This window comes from Entelurus aequoreus, linkage group LG09 (assembly GCF_033978785.1).
Source record: "Entelurus aequoreus isolate RoL-2023_Sb linkage group LG09, RoL_Eaeq_v1.1, whole genome shotgun sequence".
NCBI classification, from domain to species: domain Eukaryota; kingdom Metazoa; phylum Chordata; class Actinopteri; order Syngnathiformes; family Syngnathidae; genus Entelurus; species Entelurus aequoreus.
Window position 1 is genome coordinate 18,511,837 of NC_084739.1, and position 17,776 is coordinate 18,529,612.

At 38.2% G+C, this 17,776-nt stretch overlaps 1 protein-coding gene across 1 annotated transcript in view; it reads left to right on the top strand.

Annotated features, from left to right (window-relative positions):
* mlip (muscular LMNA-interacting protein) overlaps positions 1-17,776 on the top strand; it is a 98,037-nt gene that overhangs the window by 11,337 nt on the left and 68,924 nt on the right. Inside the window, exon 2 of the mRNA XM_062059621.1 lies at positions 3,072-3,240. The gene's annotated coding sequence lies outside the window, so the exon portion shown is untranslated. The remainder of the gene's footprint in view (positions 1-3,071; positions 3,241-17,776) is intronic.

The following is a 17,776-nucleotide window of genomic DNA, read 5'->3' on the forward strand; positions in this document are numbered from 1 at the left end:
GGACACAGTGTGTTGTCAAGCTTATGAGATGCGATGCAAGTGTAAGCCACTGTGACACTATTGTTCTTTTTTTTATTTTTTATAAATGTCTAATGATAATGTCAATGAGGGATTTTAATCACTGCTGTGTTGAAATTGTAACTAATATTGATACTGTTGTTGATAATATTAATTTTTGTTTCACTACTTTTGGATTGTTCTGTGTCGTGTTTGTGTCTCCTCTCAATTGCTCTGTTTATTGCAGTTCTGAGTGTTGCTGGGTTGGGTTTGGTTTTGGAATTGGATTGCATTGTTATGGTATTGCTGTGTATTGTTTTGTTGGATTAATTAATTAAAAAAAAAAAAAAAAAAAAATTATATATAATTAAAAAATAAAATCGATTTTTAAAAAATGAGAATCGATTCTGAATTGCACAACGTGAGAATCGCGATTCGAATTCGAATTGATTTTTTCTCACACCCCTAATATATATATATATATAAATATACTAGAAAAATTCCTAGTTTGTGAACCCGTTCTCAAACAATGGCAATAAAACTATTCTGATTCTGATATATATATATATATATATATATATATATATATATATATATATATATATATATATATATATATATATATATATGTATGTATGTATGTATGTATGTATGTATGTATATATGTATATATGTATATATGTATATATGTATGTATGTATGTATGTATGTATGTATGTATGTATGTATGTATGTATGTATGTATATATATATATATATGTATGTATGTATGTATGTATGTATGTATGTATGTATGTATGTATGTATGTATGTATGTATGTATGTATGTATGTATGTATGTATAAAGTACAGGCCAAAAGTTTGGACACACCTTCTCATTTCAATGCGTTTTTTTATTTTCATGACTATTTACATTGTAGATTGTCACTGAAGGCATCAAAACTATGACACCTGTGAAGTGAAAATTATTTCAGATGACTACCCCTTGATGCTCATCGAGAGAATGCCAAGAGTGTGCAAAACAGTAGTCAGAGCAAAGGGTGGCTATTTTGAAGAAACTAGAATATAAAACAAGCTTACAGTTATTTTGCCTTTTTTTGTTAAGTACATAACTCCACATGTGTTCATTCATAGTTTTGATGCCTTCAGTGACAATCTACAATGTAAATAGTCATGAAAATAAAGAAAATCCATTGAATGAGAAGGTGTGTTCAAACTTTTGGCCTGTACTGTATGTATATGTATGTATAGGGCTGTCAATGTTAGTGCGTTGACACATGTGATTCATTTTTTAAATTGTATCGCATTATCATATATGAGTGAAGATTAATTACATCCGGGTTAAGGCTTAACCCGGAAGATGCGTCCATTGTTACACGGTCTGTGATCGCGATGAGGTGGCCAATTTTGCTTTTAAAAACAGAACTTCAGATTAAACGGAGATAACTTGTTGGTATTGCAGTGACAAACGTTCTTATCATTAGCGCGTATCAAGTTTAAAATACCATTTTGAAGCAAAACATGGACTCGAGGATGGCGCCGATGCCATTAATTTTAGTTCGACAACAGAGGAGACCGATGCGCTGGCATTTTGGCTGCGTCAATGTTGTCAACAAAAGTAGCACAGTTAGGTTAAACATATGCCTTTGCTAAATGAACTTAAGCCACCTAACATCTGTAAAGACCGAGTCCTGAAAGAAGATGTCATTCATATCACCACCGCTGATCTGTCATACCTTGGAGAGGCACAATTACAGCAAGGATAAACCAACTGCACTACTCAAACAAGAGCATCAAGTTGCAACCACTGGCTGAATGTGAATTTATTTGTCTTACTGGAGAACATCGCTAAATAATCACAACAAGCTGGGATTGCATTATAGCAGTATTATAGTTGTTTATGAGTGTGTTTACTACATTAACTGTACCTTGTTTGCAATATTATTGCAAAGACTTTTAAATGTGCACTTAATTCTTATTATTAATAATAATAATTAGCTTTATTGTCTCTGAGGAGAAATTTGTCTTGGACATCAAGACAAATATTATACTTACTATCCAAGTTTTGAACAATTTAATGACTTGCAGCTCAGTAAAACATTTAAAAAACATTCCTGTATGACTTTCTGACTACCACAATTGCATTTGTATCCAAATATTAGGGTATTTTCCTAGGCATTTTAAAAAAAAATTAATGCCAGCAAATAATAACCTGTAATTAATCGCAATTAATCACAGTTCAAGATTGGTTTCAACAATAACAATAATAACAATCTACAAGGTTAATACAGTTCGCTTCTCCTTCTTTCCCTCCATTTATCTGCTTTCTTTTGTATTTCAAGTTATCATTACATATATGTGTTGTTGCATTTGAAACAATTGTATTGTTGATAATAGAGGTAAATATTGTTCATATTCATTAACAATAGTGTTAATTCTATTGTTATTTGTATTGCTCCATTTGTAGTGTAATAATGCTCATTGTCATTTCTGTATTATTATTTATTTATTTCACTAACTGCTTATTGGCCTGTACTATATTTTTCTCTTTCCATCCCCTCCTGCTCCGGCCCGGCTGCACCAAATAATAATATAAATCCATTTAATAAAGTCAAATACACATAAGTCAACAAGAGAAGTATCCCACACTTTTCTTTTGTAAAGTATATCTGTACAGCCGATATGGGCATCTACATCAACAATATGGTTTGCCTGAATAGCTGGACAGGACAAAAAAATTTTTTTTTTTTAATAAAAAACAAAAAGATTATAATCAACCTGATTTCTTGTTTATTATTATTTTTCAAATCTTGCCTAATATTTTTCTTTAATAAATACATGTTAAAATGTATCTTATGCAAATAAGTAGTAAAACCTTTTTTGTAAATACTAGTATATAGGCTACATAATTCTTAAAAAAACCTTAAACAAAGTAAAAAAGATGAAATGTTATTATCGTGGCACTAAAGCAAGGTCTTTCACTTTCCGGTTGGTCACATTTTATGAGTGTCCCTTTTAAAGCTTCTGCTGTAGGGTGGTCTGCTCCAGGAAGTGATTTAGTGCTGTGTGTTTAGTTTTGGGAACGGGCATGGCGTGCCAAAAGAGATAGCTGAGGGACTTCCGGCAAGTGGCCTGCGATGCCACGCATAGCACGAGGATCCGGCGTCTGTGTGGAACTGTGATCAATGGGGACGACGTGACCTTGGCAACACTTGGCGCCATTAAACATTCAGGGCCACTCTGGTAGGAAATACTCTCTTTGACCTTTTGAAAGTGTCAACTTTCTCTGCTTTGACTACTGAGGGCATGGACTTATGTAAACAGATTTCTTTAAAATTATTATTATTGTTATTACTTGTTTCTCTAACCTGTTTTTGTTTAACATTTATGAATATTTTGAATGACAGCTGTCTCATTTTAATCATAAATTAGAGCTGTGATACTATTCGAAACATGTTTCATCTTTGCTATGGCCTCGTTATTTCAAAGAAACGAGAACATGGACATATAAGGCTGATTTTTTTTTCCAGGCACTCAATACCATTTCTGCAAATTGCTGCACAATTTGAACCTGATGATTTTATCAGGGCTTTGATGGCTGATTGCAGTGAACGAGCTCCCTATAGACTCAGATTTGAAACACATCCCGTAATATTGCGGTAATCACACCGATCCTGCCTTTTAAGCTGTGTGATGTATCGAAACCTGCAGGTTAAAACTTTGAGTTAAAAAGAAATGGCACTTGCGTTAAAAGTGTTGCAACTCCCTTGACGTGGTTGGTTTTGTAATGCATATCCATCCATTTTCTACCGCTTGTCCCTTTAAGGGGTCGCGGGGGGTACTCATATCGTACCTTAAAATACTCTTATTGCGAAACAGCGTCAGCCATTTAAATACACTGAAACCAATTGAACCCTTGCTTGCTCCCTCTCCCCAAAACATCACAACACAACATGTTACATGCTTCTGAAAAATAAATGCGTGTATGGAAAAACAATACAATAAAATGTAACACAAACCACTACAATAGTTTTATGAAGTAATGCCTATGTGTCAAAGTCAAGGCCCGCAAATGAATTGTCAATGGATGATATTTGATTAGTATTAGAACCGGCCCACAGGCCACAGCCGCCTGTTGTTGTTTTGCACGCACCAATACTCCATCAGTGTTGGCGCTAAGAATTTTCAAAATCGGGTCCCAGGGACCCCACATCAAGTCATAAAAATGGGGTCCCATATACAATTTTTGAGGTCCCACTTTTTTGTAACCGTTTTGAAAACAAAAGATAAATGTATGCATTATCCTGTTATATCTCACATTCTGTATTGTGTTTTGGAAATAGGTTTTCATAAACGTTAATTAGTTCATTAAAAAAAAAAATACAAAAGAAAATAAACTTTTATGCATATGTAAATGTATTCAGTTATAAACATTCATTCACTTTCTTCTTTCTTTCATGGATCTAAACTTTACCGCCGCCGGTATTTTTTTTCAGAATGTGTTTGTTCTATTATTGGCCAAAGTAAGACAAAGAAAACAATCTGAAGTTGTCTGTGTTTACTAACAAGACATGGTGCAGCTGAAGCCGAGTTTCTTAACATGGAGATATTTTAGACTGACCATGCGTCCTCTTTTCCCCGGACATGGTTTCTTTTGCAGGGCTGTGCGGGCGGAGTTTCTTAAATGCCTCAAATGTCCGGCATTTTGAGTTAGGGTTGCGTGAATTTTCAATGTACGTTCAGGGTAAAGAAGGGGTTAAAAACAAAACAAATTGTGCGCACGCAGCAGCATTCGTGAGGGAGGGGCAGAGACAGAAAGAGCGAGAGAGTGAGGGAGTGGATTGAGTGATTGAGACTTTTATTAGTAGATTCCACAGTACAGTACATATTCCCTACAATTGACCACTAAATGGTAACACCCCAATAAGTTTTTCAACTTGTTTAAGTCGGGGTCCACGCTAATCAATTTCTTTCAAACTGTCATTGCTCAAAACATAATATTGAATCAAAATCAATGTTAGTATGAATTATTGACCTATCCAAGGTTCCGATTACTTCACATCAAATATTCCACTTTGAAAAATATTTTTGATTTTGCATATTTTGTGTGTGTGCCATTAAAAACATAGTTTTGTTTGACAAAAAAAGGGCGGAAAACAAATAAACAGAAAAACAACATAAAAAAACCTAAAACATTTTGAAATGAGGGATAGATCTGAAGTTGATGTAGACACCAGAGATTTAAGCGTTAAATATAAAATGTATGTATGCCCTGGCACACCATTTCATGACCGAAGCAAAACACTTTTTACACTTTTATACTGAAATAAATACACCTACAACTTATGAAATAAAAACATAGAAAAAACTACCAGCAGCGGTAAAGTTTAGATCCATGAAGGAAAGAAGAAAGTGAATGAATGTTTATAACTGAATACATTTACATATGTATACAAATTTGTTTTCTTTTTTTATTCTTTTTTTTTAATGAATTAATTAACATTTATGACAACCTTTTTCCGAAACACAATATAGAATGTGAGATACAACAGAATAATGCATACGTTTATCCTTTTTTTTTTTGAAAACGCTTGCAAAAAAGTGGGACCCCAAAAATTTACTGTAGGGCCCCATTTTTATGACTTGATGGGGTCCCTGGGATTCAATATCGATTCTTGGGGTCACGATTTGATTCAAAATCGATTTTTTTTTTCAATTCAACACGATTCTTGATTCAAAACGATTTTTTCCCGATTCAAAACGATTCTCTATTCATTCAATACATAGGATTTCAGCAGGATCTACCCCAGTCTGCTGACATGCAAGCAGAGTAGTAGATTTTTGTAAAAAGCTTTTATAATTGTAAAGGACAATGTTTTATCAACTGATTGCAATAATGTATATTTGTTTTAACTATTAAATGAACCAAAAATATGACTTATTTTATCTTTGTGAAAATATTGGACACAGTGTGTTGTCAAGCTTATGAGATGCGATGTAAGTGTAAGCCACTGTGACACTATTGTTCTTTTTTTTTATTTTTTATAAATGTCTAATGATAATGTCAATGAGGGATTTTTAATCACTGCTATGTTGAAATTGTAACTAATATTGATGCTGTTGTTGATAATATTCTTTTTTGTTTCACTACTTTTGGATTGTTCTGTGTCGTGTTTGTGTCTCCTCTCAATTGCTCTGTTTATTGCAGTTCTGAGTGTTGCTGGGTCGGGTTTGGTTTTGGAATTGGATTGCATTGTTATGGTATTGCTGTGTATTGTTTTGTTGGATTGATTAATAAAAACATCTAAAATAAAAAAACATTTAAATAAATAAATACAATTAAAAAATGAATTTTTAAAAAATGAGAATCGATTCTGAATCGCACAACGTGAGAAATTTGTTCCCACACCCCTAATATATATATATATATATATATATATATATATATATATATCCCTCACCGGCGGTGAGGGATGCCGTCAAGCTGAAGAAGGAGTCCTATCGGGTTCTTTTGGCTCATAGGACTCCTGAGGCAGCGGACAGGTACCGAGCGGTGTGCGGCTTCAGCGGTCGCGGAGGCAAAAACTCGGACATGGGAGGAGTTCGGGGAAGCCATGGAAAACAACTTCCGGACGGCTTCGAAGCGATTCTGGACCACCATCCGCCGCCTCGGGAAGGGGAAGCAGTGCACTATCAACACCGTGTATGGTGAGGATGGTGTTCTGCTGACCTCGACTGCGGATGTTGTGGATCGGTGGAGGGAATACTTCGAAGACCTCCTCAATCCCACCAACACGTCTTCCTATGAGGAAGCAGTGCCTGGGGAATCTGTGGTGGGCTCTCCTATTTCTGGGGCTGAGGTTGCTGAGGTAGTTAAAAAGCTCCTCGGTGGCAAGGCCCCGGGGGTGGATGAGATCCGCCCGGAGTTCCTTAAGGCTCTGGATGCTGTGGGGCGGTCTTGGTTGACAAGACTCTGCAGCATTGCGTGGACATCGGGGGCGGTGCCTCTGGATTGGCAGACCGGGGTGGTGGTTCCTCTCTTTAAGAAGGGGAACCGGAGGGTGTGTTCTAACTATCGTGGGATCACATTCCTCAGCGGTAAGGTCTATTCAGGTGTGCTGGAGAGGAGGCTACGCCGGATAGTCGAACCTCGGGTTCAGGAGGAACAGTGTGGTTTTCGTCCTGGTCGTGGAACTGTGGACCAGCTCTATACTCTCGGCAGGGTCCTTGAGGGTGCATGGGAGTTTGCCCAACCAGTCTACATGTGTTTTGTGGACTTGGAGAAGGCATTCGACCGTGTCTCTCGGGAAGTCCTGTGGGGAGTGCTCAGAGAGTATGGGGTATCGGACTGTCTGATTGTGGCGGTCCGCTCCCTGTATGATCAATGCCAGAGTTTGGTCCGCATTGCCGGCAGTAAGTCGGACACGTTTCCAGTGAGGGTTGGACTCCGCCCAGGCTGCCCTTTGTCACCGATTCTGTTCATAACTTTTATGGACAGAATTTCTAGGCGCAGTCAAGGCGTTGAGGGGATCCGGTTTGGTGGCTGCAGGATTAGGTCTCTGCTTTTTGCAGATGATGTGGTCCTGATGGCTTCATCTGGCCAGGATCTTCAGCTCTCACTGGATCGGTTCGCAGCTGAGTGTGAAGCGACTGGGATGAGAATCAGCACCTCCAAGTCCGAGTCCATGGTTCTCGCCCGGAAAAGGGTGGAGTGCCATCTCCGGGTTGCGGAGGAGACCCTGCCCCAAGTGGAGGAGTTCAAGTACCTTGGAGTCTTGTTCACGAGTGGGGGAAGAGTGGATCCACAGGCGGATCGGTGCGGCGTCTTCAGTAATGCGGACGCTGTATCGATCCGTTGTGGTGAAGAAGGAGCTGAGCCGGAAGGCAAAGCTCTCAATTTACCGGTCGATCTATGTTCCCATCCTCACCTATGGTCATGAGCTTTGGGTTATGACCGAAAGGACAAGATCACGGGTACAAGCGGCCGAAATAAGTTTCCTCCGCCGGGTGGCGGGGCTCTCCCTTAGAGATAGGGTGAGAAGCTCTGCCATCCGGGGGGAGCTCAAAGTAAAGCCGCTGCTCCTCCACATCGAGAGGAGCCAGATGAGGTGGTTCGGGCATCTGGTCAGGATGCCACCCGAACGCCTCCCTAGGGAGGTGTTTAGGGCACGTCCGACCGGTAGGAGGCCGCGTGGAAGACCCAGGACACGTTGGGAAGACTATGTCTCCCGGCTGGCCTGGGAACGCCTCGGGATCCCCCGGGAGGAGCTGGACGAAGTGGCTGGGGAGAGGGAAGTCTGGGTTTCCCTGCTTAGGCTGCTGCCCCCGTGACCCGACCTCGGATAAGCGGAAGAAGATGGATGGATGGATGGATGGATATATATATATATATTTTTTTTAAATTGTTTTATCTATAATACAGATGTTAGTGTTTTTTTGTTTTATTTTATCTTTTATCTATACATATTAATGCCCAATACGTAGTATTTATTACAACTTTTTTGTTTTTTCATTACGTTTTACTTCTGCTGCTGTATGTAAAATCCTGCACTGCAACAACGTAATTTCCCCACTGTGGGATGAATAAAAGTCTATCCTATCCTATCCTATATACAATAAAAACAATACCCTGGTGGCTTTTCGACTAAGAAGAAAAACGTCTTTGTTGCTTTTATTTCCTATGCTCGAATATAATAAATATTCAACAGATATTTGCGTCTGAGTAAATCATTAATGAATAAAGAATTAATTTCCATAACAAAGCTTGTGCTCTCTGTTGGAAATGTTTTACATACCAAGGAAAAACATTTTAACCAATAGGTCACAAAGAATAATTTCTCAGTTGCTTCATTATAACACAGCATGTGTTAAATGGCAAAAAAGGGAAAATAATAACTTAAAAGTGTAAACCTAGTGGGGAGCCATGTTTGTTTGTTTTACTGTTTGATTGCTAGAAGCCTTCTTCTGGGTTTATAAAGAATGACCGAAATGTGAGTAATAAAATAGATATTTTCATTACTGGGCTGTGTGAACAGTTTAATCACGACTTAAATGGTAAAAGCAAAATTCTATGAACAAACATGTAAAATTGGCAGAAGAATGACAAACAACGTTAGAGCTATCGCCCATGACATAAAGGTGAATACAATAATACTTTTTTTGAAAATAGTGGTGCACCGGGCTTGTGTTTCTTCCACTCTTTGTTAGTTAGCTAGCTGGTTTTTGGTTTGTATAAAATGATTGAAGGCGTGAGACATTTTTATTTTGAGAAGAGCGAGACGCATGAATACATTATGACTCAAATGTCAAAAGGAAAAGTAACTTGTTTTGACAAAAGTAACAAAAAAAAAAAAGGAGAATGACGCAAGATGTTAAGGACTGATAGAAAAACTCAGGCAGAAGATAATGTTTTTTGTGACTCTAATGTCAAATAATAGTTACTACTAACTATGGCCATAAGGCCATAGTTTGGGGACACCAGATTCAATTCATTAAACATATTCTTGATTATTGTTATGTTGCAGCTTTACATTAGTCCTGCATGACAGCCTATTAGCCTTAGCATTAAGATGTATAAGGAGCGATCAGTGTTATAATAAGCGAGAAATCGACCCCTTTTTATACAGTTTTCCAAAAGTGACTGGCAACAAATCTAGTGAAGAGACTTTTGGTAGAAAAGGGTGAGATGTTTTCTGGGATTTAACTGGTTTGGAGTGGCAAAGGAAATCGAAATGTGTGTGTTAAAGTTAACAAATGCGGCATCTTGTTATTGTATTTTAATCTACCTTTAAAACACTTCCTTGTGGTCCATAAAAACTGTATTGGATATGCTTTGGTATAAATTTCGAACTCGTATTTGGAGTCCGTCTGAAAGACGTTCGATTCTGGAGGCGTTCCCAGATTGCAATTGAAACCACGCCCCACCCTCTCAAAAAGGAGCATATTTTATCTTCGGAAAATGTACACTGTTTATATATATATACCTGGAAGTTGTCACAGCTATTTTCCAGAAAATAAACAACAATATGTACACCTGCACACTTTCCCATCAGTTCAGACTGCAAACAAAAGGCTGCTTTTAGCAGCACGCTTGGCACTGCATGTCATTGAAGCGTAACAAACGGCATAACTGTGGTGCATTCAAAGACCCTTGAAAAAAGTGAGAAGAAAATCATTAAAAAAACAAACGTGAAAATTCTGGGGATTTTAACAGCACTTTTAGCACTAAAAACAACAAACAAAATGAAGCACCACAAAGTGGCTTTACCCACTTCGTGTCTCCCACAACGATTATTTCTGTGTCGTACAGCGACAATTGTCCTGTGGGAAACACTTATTGATACGGCGGCACTCAATATGCTAATTGTGACTGTAATCTACATCAGTACGTGAGAGGCCTGTGATACATTTTTAATATTGCAGTTCTTTATCATCACCACTTCTGATTAATGAAGGAAATTACAGGGTACTTATCTGCATGCTAATGACCCACAATGACGCTCATAAAGAAGCAAATTAATCATTCATTTAGAGATTTCTGATAATATAGGTAGTTCTTTGTATTTTGGGCTTGAGGACATACTACAATTATAATGCACATTTCTTCCCTGCACCTTCTTGAAATCAAAATATGTTGCCACTGTTGACATTTGCACAACTTATAATAGCACGGAGAGAAAGGAACAATGAAGCATAATGGACAAGGTTGCAGTTGCATGCTATTAAATGATAAACTATCCTATAGCATTCTTTACTGTCATGGCTGTCTTTTCTTTATCAATTGCAACCAAACTCAATGATATTCTATAGTCAACTATTTGATGACCTGGACAGCATGACGCATGTGCCACCTACCAATAGACGACAGGGACAGCGTCATGTTCTAGGTCACACTGTAAAGAAGTTACGTAATCTGGATGCCACAGTGTGTCTACGTACGAGCAATGCCCCAACAAGGACAACCACAACATGCATTCAGTAATTTCCCTGTTAGGTTCAAGACCAACGTTCCCTCTAATTTTTCATGTGTGTGAGCAAACGCACAAACTCCCTGAGCATTCAGTGGAGCACATGTGTGCAACATCAGACGTGCACACTGTGGCCACACCAGCGTCACACCATCATAACAATTTAAATGTTTTATTAAAATTATTTTCTGATATAAGTGATTTTGCCCCCTTACAATGACAATAACAAAAAAACATGTTTTTCATGACCTATGTGCTAGTATTGTATGTCTGGCTGCGGGTCCTGCCTTTAAAAGAAATGTTACCCTTTTCAGAGATTACATTTAGTTCCTGTAACTTTCTGTTTGTAAAATACATCTTTTTATTAGCATTTATGAAATCTAGTGACAATATTTCATGAATAATATCCTTAAATTAACATCCTTAATAAATGGCAGTAAAATAAGCACGCATCTGATTGAGGAGTCAGAGTTTTACAACCTGGCATTTACACAATGTGTGGCGTTGGGGTTGTCCGACTTTTTGTGTGGCCATAAACGCAGCACTGGCTAAGTGCCATGAGTGTGTGTGTTGGCGCAGGTGAGACAGAGCGAGCGGCTTCTGTTGATATGACGGATGACAAAGTTGGTTTAAGCCTGGTTTGTATGGCAGAAAATGACTAGTTATTCTAGATAAAAGTTTTTTTACTCATGTTTTTGGTGTGGTTTTTGACCAATAAAGTGATTGATGGAATTCCTGTCCGTAAAGTGTCTCGACAGACGATAATTGAACGGTGTTGACAAAGATTGTTTTATTCATTGGGGCCACTCTTGTTGTCACCTGTCACTCACAGAGTTGCATTGCAAAATCATACAGAATAAATTGTAATGTGTTTATTTCGTTTAGAGTTCAGATGGGATTTTTGATTTTCTGCGCGGCATTAATTTGCTGTGCGCAGAGGATGCGTGAGCAGTGCGCAATTGCGCAGGCGCGCACCTTAGAGGAAACGTTGTTCAAGACTTATTTTCACAAATCTAATGAAAAACATTGCTGCATTCTAGGTTTGTACGGTATACCGGTATTAGTATAGTACCGCGATACTAATGAATCCTATTCAGTACTACACCGCCTCTGAAAAGTACCGGTCCGCCACCCCCCGCCGCCCCTTCTTCGTCACGTCGTGTCACTGCTGGTTTTACGAGCAGAGGAGCACGTTCGGCAGTGCACAACGACAGAGTATTTACAAACAGACGGAGTGTGTGGACAGAAAAGGGAGAACGGACGCATTTTGGCTTAAAAACTAACGATAAAGGTGAAGATATAACACTGAAACGCCCTCAGGAAGAGGTGCTTTAAGACATGGCTAACTAGCTAGCAGCTAAAGTCCAGCCGCAGTCTGCAGTGTTTTTGCTACTTCTAAATCACTAATCTTCACCTCCATGGCGACAAATAAAGTACGTTTCTTACAAGTATCATCCCTGCAGGACGAGGAATAGCTAAATATGCTTCACTACACACCGTAGCTCACCGGCGTCACAATGTAAACAAACGCCATGGGTGGATCTACACATGACATCCACTGTAATGATACCAAGTACAGGAGCTAATGTAAAGTATCAAACAACAGAAGAATAAGTGAATGTTACATTTGAACAGAAGTGTAGATAGAACATGTTAAAAGTGAAAGTAAGCAGATATTTAATAATTTTGACAAAATAATAGAATGATAAATGACACAATATGTTACTGCATATGTCAGCAGCTAAATTAGGAGCCTTTGTTTGCTTACTTACTAATAAAAGACAAGTTGTCTTATATGTTCACTATTTTATTTAAGGACAAACTTGCAAGAAGAAACATATGTTTAATGTACCCTAAGATTTTTTGTTAATATAAAGCCAATAATGCATTTTTTTGTGGTCCCCTTTATTTAGAAATGTACTGAAAAGTATTGAAATAATTTTGGTATCGTGACAACACTATTGCACATTGCACATTTCTGTCAAAAAAAAAAGACATATAGAATTTTAAGCAGCAGTCTACTGGAGGGTCTATTTCTGCATCCAATTCTTAATCATAGAATAGCTTCCACTCTTCTGGGAAGACTTTCTGCAAGGCCTTTGAGTGAGTTTGCTAGAGATGTGGAAATAGCCAACACACATTAATGCAGCTTCATATTTAAGAGACAATGGCCCAAATTGAAAAATTGCAATAAGGATATAATTACAACACATTGCTTTAAAGGTCATTAAATTCAATAATTTACATTAAAGACCCTTTTGGTTTGATTACTTTATTATTTTGTGTCAATCCTGTGCTGTGTCTGAAATTGTCTTCAAATCTCATTAAGGCTCTCACAGGTCTTGACAAATAGTGTTAGTGTAAACAAAGCACATACAGGTATGTCATGGTGGTGAACTGCCCGTTGGATTGATTGAGGGGGAAAAAAAATCAATATATCAACTCCTGTCAAGTACAAACCCCGTTTCCATATGAGTTGGGAAATTGTGTTGGATGTAAATATAAACGGAATACAATTTTCAACCCATATTCAGTTGAATATGCTACAAAGCCAACATATTTGATGTTCAAACTGATAAACATTTTTTTTTGCAAATAATCATTAACTTTAGAATTTGATGCCAGCAAAACGAGACAAATAATTTGGGAAAGGTGGCAATAAATACTGATATAGTTGAGGAATGCTCATCAAACACTTATTTGGAACATCCCACAGGTGAACAGGCAAATTGGGAACAGGTGGGTGCCATGATTGGGTATAAAAGTAGATTCCATGAAATGCTCAGTCATTCACAAACAAGGATGTGGCGAGGGTCACCACTTTGTCAACAAATGCCTGAGCAAATTGTTGAACAGTTTAAGAAAAACCTTTCTCAACCAGCTATTGCAAGGAATCTACGGTCCGTAATATCATCAAAGGGTTCAGAGAATCTGGAGAAATCACTGCACGTAAGCAGCTAAGCTTGTGACCTTCGATCCCTCAGGCTGTACTGCATCAACAAGCGACATCAGTGTGTAAAGGATATCACCACATGGGCTCAGGAACACTTCAGAAACCCACTGTCAGTAACTACAGTTGGTCGCTACATCTGTAAGTGCAAGTTAAAACTCTCCTATGCAAGGTGAAAACCGTTTATCAACAACACCCAGAAACGCCGTCGACTTCGCTGGGCAAGAGCTCATCTAAAATGGACTGATACAAAGTGGAAAAGTGTTCTGTGGTCTGATGAGTCCACATTTCAAATTGTTTTTGGAAACTGTGGACGCCGTGTCCTCCGGACCAAAGAGGAAAAGAACCATCCGGATTGCTATAGGCGCAAAGTTGAAAAGCCAGCATGTGGGATGGTATGGGGGTGTATTAGTGCCCAAGACATGGGTAACTTACACATCTGTGAAGGCGCCATTAATGCTGAAAGGTACATACAGGTTTTGGAGCAACATATGTTGCCATCCAAGCATTGTTACCATTGACGCCCCTGCTTATTTCAGCAAGACAATGCCAAGCCACGTGTTACATCAACGTGGCTTCATAGTAAAAGAGTGCGGGTACTAGACTGGCCTGCCTGTAGTCCAGACCTGTCTCCCATTGAAAATGTGTGGCGCATTATGAAGCCTAAAATACCACAACGGAGACCCCCGGACTGTTGAACAACTTAAGCTGTACATCAAGCAAGAATGGGAAAGAATTCCACCTGAGAAGCTTAAAAAATGTGTCTCCTTAGTTCCCAAACGTTTACTGAGTTTTGTTAAAAGGAAAGGCCATGTAACACAGTGGTGAACATGCCCTTTCCCAACTACTTTGGCACGTGTTGCAGCCATGAAATTCTAAGTTAACTATTATTTGCAAAAAAAACCAAAACTTTATTATGAGTTTGAACATCAAATATCTTGTCTTTGTAGTGCATTCAACTGAATATGGGTTGAAAAGGATTTGCAAATCATTGTATTCCGTTTATATTTACATCTAACACAATTTCCCAACTCATATGGAAACGGGGTTTGTAGAACTGCAATGGCAGTAGCTTTGAACAAATGTATCATAGGTTGTTGCCTTATAGAAATGTGCAGCCCAGGAACACGTGTTGGCAGTACGTTACAAAAGTATCACAATTACTTTTAGTTTTAGTTGTAACACAGTAAAGTGAAGCATCCTAGTGAAACCCGCCCCTCAGACTGGCGTCAACAAAAAAATCTAAACAGTTTTCAAATATGTCATGCATGCTCTTATGTAACAGAGCTGCTGCAGTAGTTTGATATGTGTTGACTACAATGTCAATAAAGCGTTCCTGAATTCACAAATCCTTATTCCAGTGGTTAACAAAATATAGTTGCACTCATTTAGTTGTTGTGGAATCCAGCTCATCAAGACCACATTTATTTTGAACTTAATATTTTTTGGAATTTTTGGAGGGAATCAATTTACATAGGAATATAAAGATATCTTCGTTGAAATAGTGCAAATAAATACAAATATATTTTGTTGAAAAAAAATGTGAATAAATAAATAATAATTGTTATAAATAAAAATATTATACGGCATTTTTGGGAGTATAAGTCGCTCCGGAGTATAAGTCGCACCGGCCGAAAATGCATAATAAAGAAGGAAAAAAACATATATAAGTCACACTGGAGTATAAGTCACATTTTTTGGGTAAATGTATTTGATAAAACCCAACACCAAGAATAGACATTTGAAAGGCAATTTTAAATAAATAAAGAATAGTGAACAACAGGCTGAATAAGTGTACGTTGTATGACGCATAAATAACCAACTGAGAACGTGCCTGGTATGTTAACGTAACATATTATGGTAAGAGTCATTCAAATAACTATAACATACAGAACATGCTATACGTTTACCAAACAATCTGTCACTCCTAATCGCTAAATCTGATTAACTCTTATACGTCTAGTCTCTAACGTGAATGAGCTAAATAATATTATTTGATATTTTACGGTAAGGTGTTAATAATTTCACACATAAGTCGCCCTTGAGTATAAGTCGCACCCCCGGCCAAACTATGAAAAAAAACTGCGACTTATAGTCGGAAAAATACGGTACACATTTTTCCCACCCTTCCAGTAGGCTGTGTATTGTCAAAAAGGTGCTTCAATACCAAACACACTGTAAGCGTCAATTTGTTCTCGAAATTGTCCACTTCATCCATCTTTTCTTAACAGTTCTTCTCTCAGATGTAATATATGAGTCATTTTCTCCATTGACATTTTAACATTTTAAAAATCAGGCTCCACTGCAGATCAATTAAAATATTTTCACAACCAACAGTCAGCCAACTACCAGTGGGCGACCAAAAGACAGTGGACTCATGATAGCTCCCGAAAATATTTGGAAAAATAAATGCATTATTACATTGGTGCCCTTCTCTCCCACATTTTAACACCATTCTCTGGGCATCTTCCCCCTCGTTGCCGCAAATCCGGAAATGCTCCTGCGCGTAAAAATAAACAAACGCCACAACAAGTGCACATTTAAACAAATGATTGAGTTGCGGTGACAGGTTAAGCATTAAAAACACTTGCCTTCTTTCCTCAACCGCCATTGTTTGCCCGCGACGTGAAGCTAATAATCCAAACAGAGTTATGGTTGCTCCCAGAACGGTCCGCCCGCTACAGGCGCAAAGCCCGACGTATCTTTGAGAGGTGAATGGATAGGGGGTCCCTCGGTGACCCCATATCCATCCACCTCTCAGACATGCATAAATAATGGATGTAATACTGTTTTATTTAGCAGTGGTAGGACAATGGATGGATTAATGCAGTGTTTTTCAACCTTTTTTGAGCCAAGGCACATTTTTTTCATTGAAAAAATCCCGAGGTACACCAAAAGCAGAAATCATTAAAAAACGAAACTCAGTAGCCGATATTGACAATAAAAAATTGTTCTCGCAATTGTTGGATATGAATTTAAACCATAACCAAGCATGCGTCACTATAACTCTTGTCTCAAAGTAGGTGTACTGTCACGACCTGTTACATCACACCTTGACTTATATGGAGTTGTTTGGTGTTTTCCTGTGTGTAGTGTTTTAGTCCTTGTCTTGCGCTCCTATTTTGGTGTTTTTTCCTGTTTTGTTGGTATTTTCCTGTTGCAGTTTCATGTCTTCTTGAACGCTATTCTCCACACCTGCTTTGTTTTCGCAATCCAGACTATTTAAATTGTGCGGACGCTTTCCTTCTTTGTTGGGACATTGTCGATTGTCATGTCATGTGTGGATGTACTTTGTGGACGCCGTCTCCGCTCCACACACTGTAAGTCTTTGCTGTCGTCCAGCATTTTGTTTTTTGTTTACTTTGCAGCCAGTTCAATTTTAGTTTCGTTTTGCATAGCCATGCATAAGCTTCAATGCCTTTTTATAACGGCACTCGCCTTTTGTGCATTTTTGGTTTAAGCACAAGATACCTTTTTACCTGCACGCTGCTTCTCGCTGTCGTCTGCATATTGTGATCATGACACAACGTGTTCCCGACATCTACAAAGCAATTAGCTACTTGCTGCCACCTACTGATATGGACGAGTATAACATGGTTACTCTGCCACAATATTTACGGATTATAATTACTTGTGTGCAAAAAATATTTTTAACCCAATTAGGTGAAATTACATAATCTCCCACGGCACACCAGACTGTATTTCACGGCACACTAGTGTGCCGCGGCACAGTGGTTGAAAAACACTGGATTACTGGATGTCCTATATATACTGTGAACAGTTCTTTGTAGTATGTGTCCTTTGCGCATAATCTTTTTTGTTCATTTGTTTGCACTTTTTGTTTGCACTCTGCAAATTCCAT